This window comes from Palaemon carinicauda, unplaced genomic scaffold, assembly GCF_036898095.1.
Source record: "Palaemon carinicauda isolate YSFRI2023 unplaced genomic scaffold, ASM3689809v2 scaffold70, whole genome shotgun sequence".
In the NCBI taxonomy this organism is placed as follows: Eukaryota; Metazoa; Arthropoda; class Malacostraca; order Decapoda; family Palaemonidae; genus Palaemon; species Palaemon carinicauda.
The window spans coordinates 23,093-32,773 of record NW_027171983.1 but is presented as its reverse complement, the minus strand read 5'-3'; the positions used below and the strand labels follow the sequence as shown (position 1 = coordinate 32,773).

The 9,681-nt window shown below is 34.4% G+C and overlaps 1 long non-coding RNA gene across 2 annotated transcripts; it reads left to right on the top strand.

Moving 5' to 3' along the window:
- Positions 1–707: 707 nt before the first annotated feature.
- On the top strand, positions 708–3,394 carry LOC137637390 (uncharacterized). Of its 2 annotated transcripts, none has more exons than XR_011043608.1 (3): positions 708–765; positions 2,165–2,463; positions 3,107–3,394. It is a non-coding gene; the product is annotated as an uncharacterized lncRNA (long non-coding RNA). The 2 variants fall into 2 exon arrangements; XR_011043606.1 differs by having other exon boundaries at positions 722–765; positions 2,274–2,463.
- Positions 3,395–9,681: the final 6,287 nt, after the last annotated feature.

Here is a 9,681-nt window from a genome sequence, read left to right as displayed (position 1 = left end):
TATTATTATTATTATTATCATTACTGGTGCTATATATATTATTATTATTATTATTATTATTATTATTATTATTACTGGTGCTATCTATATTATTATTATTATTATTATTATTATTATTATTATTATTATTATTATTATTCAGATAAATGGAGGTCGTCATTATGACGATAGACTTCATTCCTTTATCTTGAAGAATTTTGACATGCAAATTGGGAAGGTGAAATCCTTAACCTTTACAATTCAGTTATGAAATATATCAACAAATGTTTGATATACATATATTAGTGTATATATATATATATATATATATATATATATATATATATATATATCTATATATATATATATATATATATAGATATATATATATATATATATATACATATTTATATATATATATATATATATATATATATATATGTATGTATATATATATATATATATATATATATATATATATATATATATATATATATATATATATATATAATGATATATATGTGTATATATTGTATACATAATGTTATGCTAGCTTTAATAATGTCAAGTAATATTTATTTTGTCTTTTTCGTGTAGTTCCCCCATAATTGTACTTCCATAGCATTTACTCTGTAATCCTTGTTTGAACTGTGATTTTGTTTGTATTTAGTACTCCTTGTTGGAGTGAAGTTTAGTCTTCTTTGGAAGTTAGAATTTGTTTTAAGGTCAGATTCTCTGACGCTGTGTAACTATTAAGTATTACTCTTTAAGTATCTCCAGTATTTCGTAAGTTGCTCCAGCAAGAGTTGATTTTGTATTTTATTCAATTGTTTTGTTTTAGTGTACATGAGTTGTGGTGAATTTATTTGTATTTATTTTGTAGTGCAACAGAGAATAGTTCCCCCTTTAGTTCAATGTTTTGAAGTGTAAGGGGCGAACTACCTATTCGGTCTTAACTTTTCAACGATGCTGCGATTTTGAATGTGAGGTTAGCTTTTAAGGCGTACAAGCTAACCACTGAATTCTATAGAAGTAATATTCGGAAATTTGTAAGGCCGAAATTGTGTAGAACATGTTCATACCTTAGTATTTTGATGTGGGTCAAATCAGCTCAGGTTGACATATTTGTAAAGTAAAGAGAATTGAGTGAGCCAATTTTACGAGGTATTTAGTTAAACCTTAATGGAAAGTAATTATAATATTACACACCTGGTAGGCTTAAGAACCATAGGTTAGTTCATGTGTATCTCCAGAAATTGGATGGAATTGATAGTGAAAATTCAGTTAATTATGGCTACTGTGATTACAGGTGATATTCTTCCTACCCTAAAAGGCTAACTTTATATATGTAACACTTATAATCTTGAATGACATTTCGTGCATTATAAAATCCCCTGCTTGAAAATACTTGGCTGATATTACTACTCTTTCAGTTGTACCCCTACCATCAGTTGTTGCTTCACATGTGGTATTGACACCTGGGACTAATCTAGTGTCAGAGACCCTACAGAATACCACTGGCTGATATTACTACTTTTTCAGATGTACCCCTACCATCAGTTGTTGCTTCACATGTGGTATTGACTCCTGGGACTAATCTAGTGTCAGAGACCCTACAGAATACCACTGGCTGATATTACTACTTTTTCAGATGTATCCCTACCATCAGTTGTTGCTTCACATGTGGTATTGACACCTGGGACTAATCTAGTGTCAGACCCTACAGAATACCACTGGCTGATACTTTTTCAGATGTACCCCTACTATCAGTTGTTGCTTCACATGTGGTATTGACTCCTGGGACTAATCTAGTGTCAGAGACCCTACAGAATACCACTGGCGATATTACTACTTTTTCAGATGTACCCCTACCATCAGTTGTTGCTTCACATGTGGTATTGACACCTGGGACTAGTCTAGTGTCAGAGACCCTACAGAATACCACTGGCTGATATTACTACTTTTTCAGATGTACCTCTACCATCAGTTGTTGCTTCACACGTGGTATTGACACCTGGGACTAATCTAGTGTCAGAGACCCTACAGAATACCACTGGCTGATATTGCTACTTTTTCAGATGTACCCCTACCATCAGTTGTTGCTTCACATGTGGTATTGACACCTGGGACTAATCTAGTGTCAGACCCTACAGAATACCACTGGCTGATATTACTACTTTTTCAGATGTACCTCTACCATCAGTTGTTGCTTCACATGTGGTATTGACACCTGGGAATAATCTAGTGTCAGAGACCCTACAGAATACCACTGGCTGATATTACTACTTTTTCAGATGTACCTCTACCATCAGTTGTTGCTTCACATGTGGGATTGACACCTGGGACTAATCTAGTGTCAGAGACCCTACAGAATACCACTTGCAAAAAAGAAGCTATGGAACGTGTTACTCTTGTCAAGAAATTGTTGGCAGAAAAGTGATCAAATCATGGGCCTCCCCCTGCATCCTCTACCAAAAAAACCAGGTAAGTCTTTGAGTCTCTGAAGGTTATCGGGAGTTAAATTCGGTTACCACCCATAAGGACTCTAATCCTTTGAGAAGAATTTTAATATTGTTGCAAATGTTAATCTTTTTGATAATTTTCATAAAGATTATACTATATAAGTACCCTTGACAAAATACTAGGAAGGCTTCATCCTGTATCATATCTGTAGTTCAATTAAAATACTGTTCTTCCCCTTTGAAATGACAAATACTGTTGAAAACTTTCAACCTTTTAACGTAAGGTGTTCAATTTCAATACTGTTCTTCCCCTTTGAAATGACAAATGCTGTTGAAAACATTCAACCTTTTAACGTAATGTGTTCAATTTCAATACTGTTCTTCCCCTTTGAATTGACAAATAATGTTGAAAACTTTCAACCTTTTAACGTAAGGTGTTCAATATCAATACTGTTCTTCCCCTTTGAAATGACAAATACTGTTGAAAACTTTACACCTTTTAACGTAATCGTGTTCAGTTTCAATACTGTTCTTCCCCTTTGAAATGACAAATGCTGTTTAAAACTTTCAACCTTTACGTTAAGTGTTCAATTTCAATACTGTTCTTCCCCTTTGAAATGACAAATGCTGTTGAAACCTTTCAACCTTTTAATGTTCTGTTTCAGATGAGGTGTTGTCATCGATGACAATGGTCCACGACGATACATGGAAAGAACATTTCAAGATCGTGAGACCTGTTTCTTCGCCTTAGAAATCTGGCAGAAAACTACCATTGGAAAAGTCTTGTAACTCTGGTCATGGATGTCGGGAGCGGAATGATTGCACCCAATGATGGTAGTTACATGCATTAAAGGATTTCCTACTCCCGTAAACAAGGCAGTCCAGTGATCTATTTAGCATGGCTGGATTTTATTAAGTTCTGTCCGAACTTTTTCGGTAGTTGCTGTCACTCTGATTGATCTCGCCAGCCCTAAGATTGACTATAGTGAGCAGAAGATTGTCAACGTGCATTTCCAGCCATTAAAATGACTATAGTGGGCAGAATATTGTCAACGTGCATTTCCAGCTATTAAAATGACTATAGTGGGCAGAAGATTGTCAACGTGTATTTCCAGCTATTAAAATGACTATAGTGGGCAGAAGATTGTCAACGTGTATTTCCAGCTATTAAAATGACTATAGTGGGCAGGAGATTGTCAACGTGCATTTCCAGCCATTGAAATGACTCTAGTGGGCAGAAGATTGTCAACGTGCATTTCCAGCCATTAAAGTGACTGTAGTGGGCAGAAGATTGTCAACGTGCATTTCCAGCTATTAAAATGACTATAGTGGGCAGAAGATAGTCAACGTGCATTTCCAGCTATTAAAATGACTATAGTGGGCAGAAGATAGTCAACGTGCATTTCCAGCTATTAAAATGACTATAGTGGGCAGAAGATAGTCAACGTGCATTTCCAGCTATTAAAATGACTATAGTGGGCAGAAGATAGTCAACGTGCATTTCCAGCTATTAAAATGACTATAGTGGGCAGAAGATTATCAACATGCATGTCCAGCTATTAAAATGACTATAGTGGGCAGAAGATTATCAACATGCATGTCCAGCTATTAAAATGACTATAGTGGGCAGAAGATAGTCAACGTGCATTTCCAGCTATTAAAATGACTATAGTGGGCAGAAGATAGTCAACGTGCATTTCCAGCTATTAAAATGACTATAGTGGGCAGAAGATAGTCAACGTGCATTTCCAGCTATTAAAATGACTATAGTGGGCAGAAGATAGTCAACGTGCATTTCCAGCTATTAAAATGACTATAGTGGGCAGAAGATAGTCAACGTGCATTTCCAGCTATTAAAATGACTATAGTGGGCAGAAGATAGTCAACGTGCATTTCCAGCTATTAAAATGACTATAGTGGGCAGAAGATTATCAACATGCATGTCCAGCTATTGAAATGACTATAGTGGGCAGAAGATTGTCAACGTGCATTTCCAGCTATTAAAGTGACTATAGTGGGCAGAAGATTGTCAACGTGCATTTCCAGCTATTAAAATGACTATAGTGGGCAGAAGATTATAAACATGCATGTCCAGTTATTAAAATAACCTATGTTGAAGGCTATCTGAATCCGACAAGCTGTTTATCTCAAAGTAGAAGATAGTGATGTGGCTGTAGGAGCAGCTTTGATGCAGACTGATGACTTGATTTACGACCCCAGATTATATATTCGAGTAAACTGAAGCCTCAGTTCCTAGATTACAGTGGAAGAGGCGGCTTGGGCTCTCCTTCGTGCTCTTGAAAAATGTTATTCTTATATAAATCATCTTTGTCTCTTGTAAATAAAGTTTAGACAAATCAATCTCGATTAGTTTTTTTTTTACCGTAATCCATTGTCTTTTGTAAGTAAATTTTTAAAAAATTAGGTTAACTCTTGAGCCTTTTGGTCCTGCAGCAATATAACCTAGGGATATTGCTTATCAAAGGTAATTTTAAACACCATTGATGACATGCTTCTAGATTTTGACTTGCTTCTGTACACAATAATCTAATCTACCAGTTTATTTGGATCTACAATGTTCTGTCTCCTCTTGGAGGGATGTGTTAAAAGTATTCTTAAACATTTATCCCTTTTGTTCCCTAATATGTGCTTTAATGAAATTGCTATGTAATTTTATTGAACTGTTGTTGTTTATACTTTATTCTTTGTTAGTTTAATCTTTGTTAGTTAGAATTTGTTTTAAGTAAATTAACTCTATCTGTAACTGTAAAGGTTTAACTTTATTCTCATAAGTATTTTAGTTATTTGCTCTCCCAGCACTTGGTTTAAGTCGTTACTTTGCTCTATTAGAATCGTTTTTCAGTTTTTAAGTTTTGTGATGATTTGGGGAGTTTTTAAAAGATAAACATTGATTTATATAAAGTATTTAAACATATAGATAGTCTTGTTCAAAATATAAATAAGTTTTTTTTCCTTTAGTTTTTGTCGCCTTTATTATATATAAAATCTTATCGCACAGTCTCTTAGATCGATTCAGCATTGTTACCAGTAGCGTAATAACATATACGCCTATATATATGCATGTATATTATTATACAAACCTTAATTCATTCTATACTTGTAAAAGCATCTAACTGAGGTTTTCAACAAGGGAGAATTAAAGGGAGAAACATCAGTGTCCTTTAGTGAACTCAAAGATGGTAGAAATGTTCTCTTCAAGTGCAGCCTTTTCAAGTGGGACAAGGGTGCAAGTATCTACTAAGAAAATAAGATCAAGTTGATAAATCCAGAGGAAAGTTTAACAACATTGAACTAGGATGGCAATTTAGAGAAGCCTTTGTCAGTTCTTTTAGAATATGAACTGGCTATGTATATTCACTGAAACCAGACTGACAGGATTCGAAAAAAAAAAACCTTGGAGCAAAGTGGTTTCTACATAATGGGAAGAGATCATGGCACTCTATATTAGGAAATAGTATTTTTTTTATGCAAATTAACTGACAATAGGGAACACGCTGCTTGAAAACAGATATACCAGAATATACTTGGACATCTTTCAACTCCGGGGTCACCAGTTGTAAGGACAGTGAGACAAGCGTCACCAAGATCAACTGCTACTTTATTCGTTGTTGTTGGGGTATTAAAGCCAACACTTGTTGTTGGCACGGGCCTTTCCCTTGGTTGGCCCGTATGTGCACGAATGTGCACGGGAGTATATTACAAGGTGCGGACGGAAAGGTAGGATAATGCTGGCGCCAAATCAGATTGAAGTGCCCGCCAAAATATATGTGTTTTCTTACACTTACAAATATATGAATTATGGGTTAACAGAAACATGTTATGAAATGATACATATGTCATAATGTAGCTCTGGTAGAGCGAAATATATATAAATGGGAAACCACAGTGTGGCGAAAAGAGAATTCAAATAAATAAGTAGTTTGTCGATTTTCTGGACGACGAAGGGATCGGTGTCATTACAATAGGATTTTTGTGTTTATAACTTTATATTTAGATAGTGATAGAGGTAAGGGAAAGGGACAATGCCCTAGAGACTGATCATATATACATATGGTCACAGCACTCAAGCTAGGACCAGAGAGGGCCAGACAATGGCTGCTAATGACTCGGCAGGTAGACAGACATATTGCCTAAAAACATCCCATCCATAGCTCACAAAGATGATGAATTATACTAAATTTAAACAGCTCGTTGAGCCAGATGTTTTAGTATATATAAGAGAGACATTAATCTCTACAAGTTTTCGAGTTCCTGGTGAAGAAACCCAGCAACTATTTACTCCTAAATTTCAGTTCCCTCTAGTTATTACAAACTATTAACCTCATTAATTCACGCTATTTTAACTATATAGTTTATTTGAATATCAAATTATACTAATGTCAATATTTTAACACCAGCTGGAGTATTTTTCAGATCATAAGTTAATTCAAGTGTTTCATCATCTGTTTAATGTTTGCTTAAATTATATGCTACAGCTAAACACGCACAAACATCGTAATCAAAACAGTCATTTATTCCTTTAAGTAACCAAATTATATTTGAAATTCTACAAAACACGAATTAAAGTTGGGTAGTTCCTTCACCATCTAAGCTCTTTATAATAATATTATCTATTGAATATTCAACATTAGCGATTTTCAACACCTTAAACCAGCAAATAAAATTATTCAGTCATTTAAGCAATCTTTAAAACGCATCCCACAATTGATGACGTCACTAAAACGTATTACGGCCTTTAATAAGAGCCTTTATTAGTTTAATTAAAGAAGTATTAACTTTTATAAGGTTAATTTTGTAAAATCTAATTGTCCAAGTCCTAATTCATCTGATATACGTATAGGTATTTCCCCCTAGGCCTGACACGTAATTTCATTCATAAAAATACAATTGTAGACGTCACATGCAACCACCAATCACAGCAGAGGACGAATCCGCCAACGAGACAACAGATATTTCCCGCTAAATATACATAAGGCGAGATGGTTCCTCTGGTTTATGGGATGTTTTTGGCGAGAGAGAGAATAGTGTCAAAGCGTTTGAACTTTTAATGAAATAATTAACTGGTTTCTCGAACAACAGCTCATAGATCGTAGGAACTCCCTCTTGGCGGGATATTCCAGCCCTCTGATTGGCTTGTTACATTTGTTTACAAATTCATACCTCATGTTAAACATCGTAGCCAAAACCTAGTTAATTATTTCTTCTAAAAAGACGTATTTATTCAGCTTAAGCATTTGAAAAAGATTTATTATCTATTTTATTAATAAATTCATTATATTAAAAGTTCATTTTTACTATAAACTATAATTTATCATTCCTAATTCATCTACAACATGTATAGATATTTCACTCCTACCGAGTCGAATTCATTCATAAAATACTATTGCCTGACGTCACATACAACCACCAATCACAGCGGAGGACGTATCAGCCAATGAGACGACAGATATTTCCCGCTAAAAATGCATAAGGTGAGAGGGTTCCTCCGACTTATGAGCTGCTGTTGACGAAAAAATCGGCTTCACGGGATCCATTTCGCGCAAACGCTCTAGCTAATGACGTTTTTATTCATCCTATTCTGTTTTCGTAAACGTTTTAATGTCAATTTACGGGTAATTGAGCAGGTTTCTCCAACAGCAACTCATAAGATGCCGTTACTCTTGGTGGTACATTCCAGTCCTCTGATTGGCTATATCTTCCTCAGCTGTGATTGGTTATCGCCTTCTTTCACGCACAAACGAACACACGCATGAAACATCGTAGCCATAAAGTTAGTCAATTATTCCTTCGAACATGACTTATCTGTCTAACTTATGGTCTTTAATAAGATTCATTATTTATTTTATTTTAAAATTAATAGTTTTACTAAGATTAATTTTTGTAAAATCTATTTTTTCAAGCTCTAATTAATCTAAAATACGTATAGGTTTTTCTACGACTTTACGCACAAACGAACACACGGACATATATCATCGTAGCCAGAATGTTAGTCAATTATTCCTTCGAATATGACTTATTTTTCTAATTTACGGCCTTTAATAAGATTCTTTATTTATTTTATTTTAAAATTAATAGTATTAATAAGACTATTTTTTGTAAAATTTAATTTTTCAAGCTCTAATTAATCTAAAATACGTATAGGTTTTCCACCCCTAGGCCCCATACGTAATATTCATTCATAAATACGAGTGTCTGACGTCAAATACAACCAGCCAATGAGACAACAGATATTTACCGCCAAAAATACATAAGGTGACTTAGGTGAGAGGGTTCCTCTGTCTTATGAGTTGCTGTTGGCGAACTAGTCAAATTCGTGCCTCTATTTCATTTTCATACGCAACAGTGTGATTATAAAGTATTTATACATATAAATAGTCTCTCCAAATATAAATCAAGTTGGTTTTTCTTTAGTTTTTGTCTCCTTTATCATATATAAAATCTTATCGCACAGTCTCTTAGGCCAATTCAGCATGGTTACCAGTAGCGTAACAACGTGTATACCTATATATGTGCATGTATATTATACAAACTCTTAATTCGTTTTTTACTTGTAAAAGTATCTAACTCTGAGGTTTTCAACAAGGGAGAATTAAAAGGAGAAACATCAGTGGCCTTTAGTGAACTCAAAGATGGTAGAAATGTTCTCTTGTCTCTTGCAGCCTTTTCAAGTGGGAGAAGGGTGCGAAGTATCTCAAAAGCAAATAAGATCAAGTTGATAAATCCAGAGGAAAGTTTAACAACATTGAACTAGGATGGCAATTTAGAGAAGCCTTTGTCAGTTCTTTTAAAATATGGCCTGGATTTATGTATTCACTGAAACCAGACTGACTGGATTCGAAAAAAAAAAAAAAACCTTGGAGCAAAGTGGTTTCTACATTCTGGGCATCATGGCACTCTATATCAGGAAATAGTATTATTTTTTTATGCAAATTAACTGATAATAGGGAACCCACTGCTTGAACACAGATATACAAAAGCATACTTTGATATATCTGTAGAAAATATCGTAACCAAATTGACCATTTAGCAATAAATATGTAATGTGATAAGTCACTGCTGGATGACAGATCAGGACAGAGACTTGATATAGGAAGAAACGAAAAATTTTGGTCTCTACACTTAGAGAGACAAGTTGAAGACCAGGAAAAGTAATGCAAACCTACCTCACAGATTCCCAGATATGACATTGAAATACTAAGATAACACAAGCAGTGAAAAG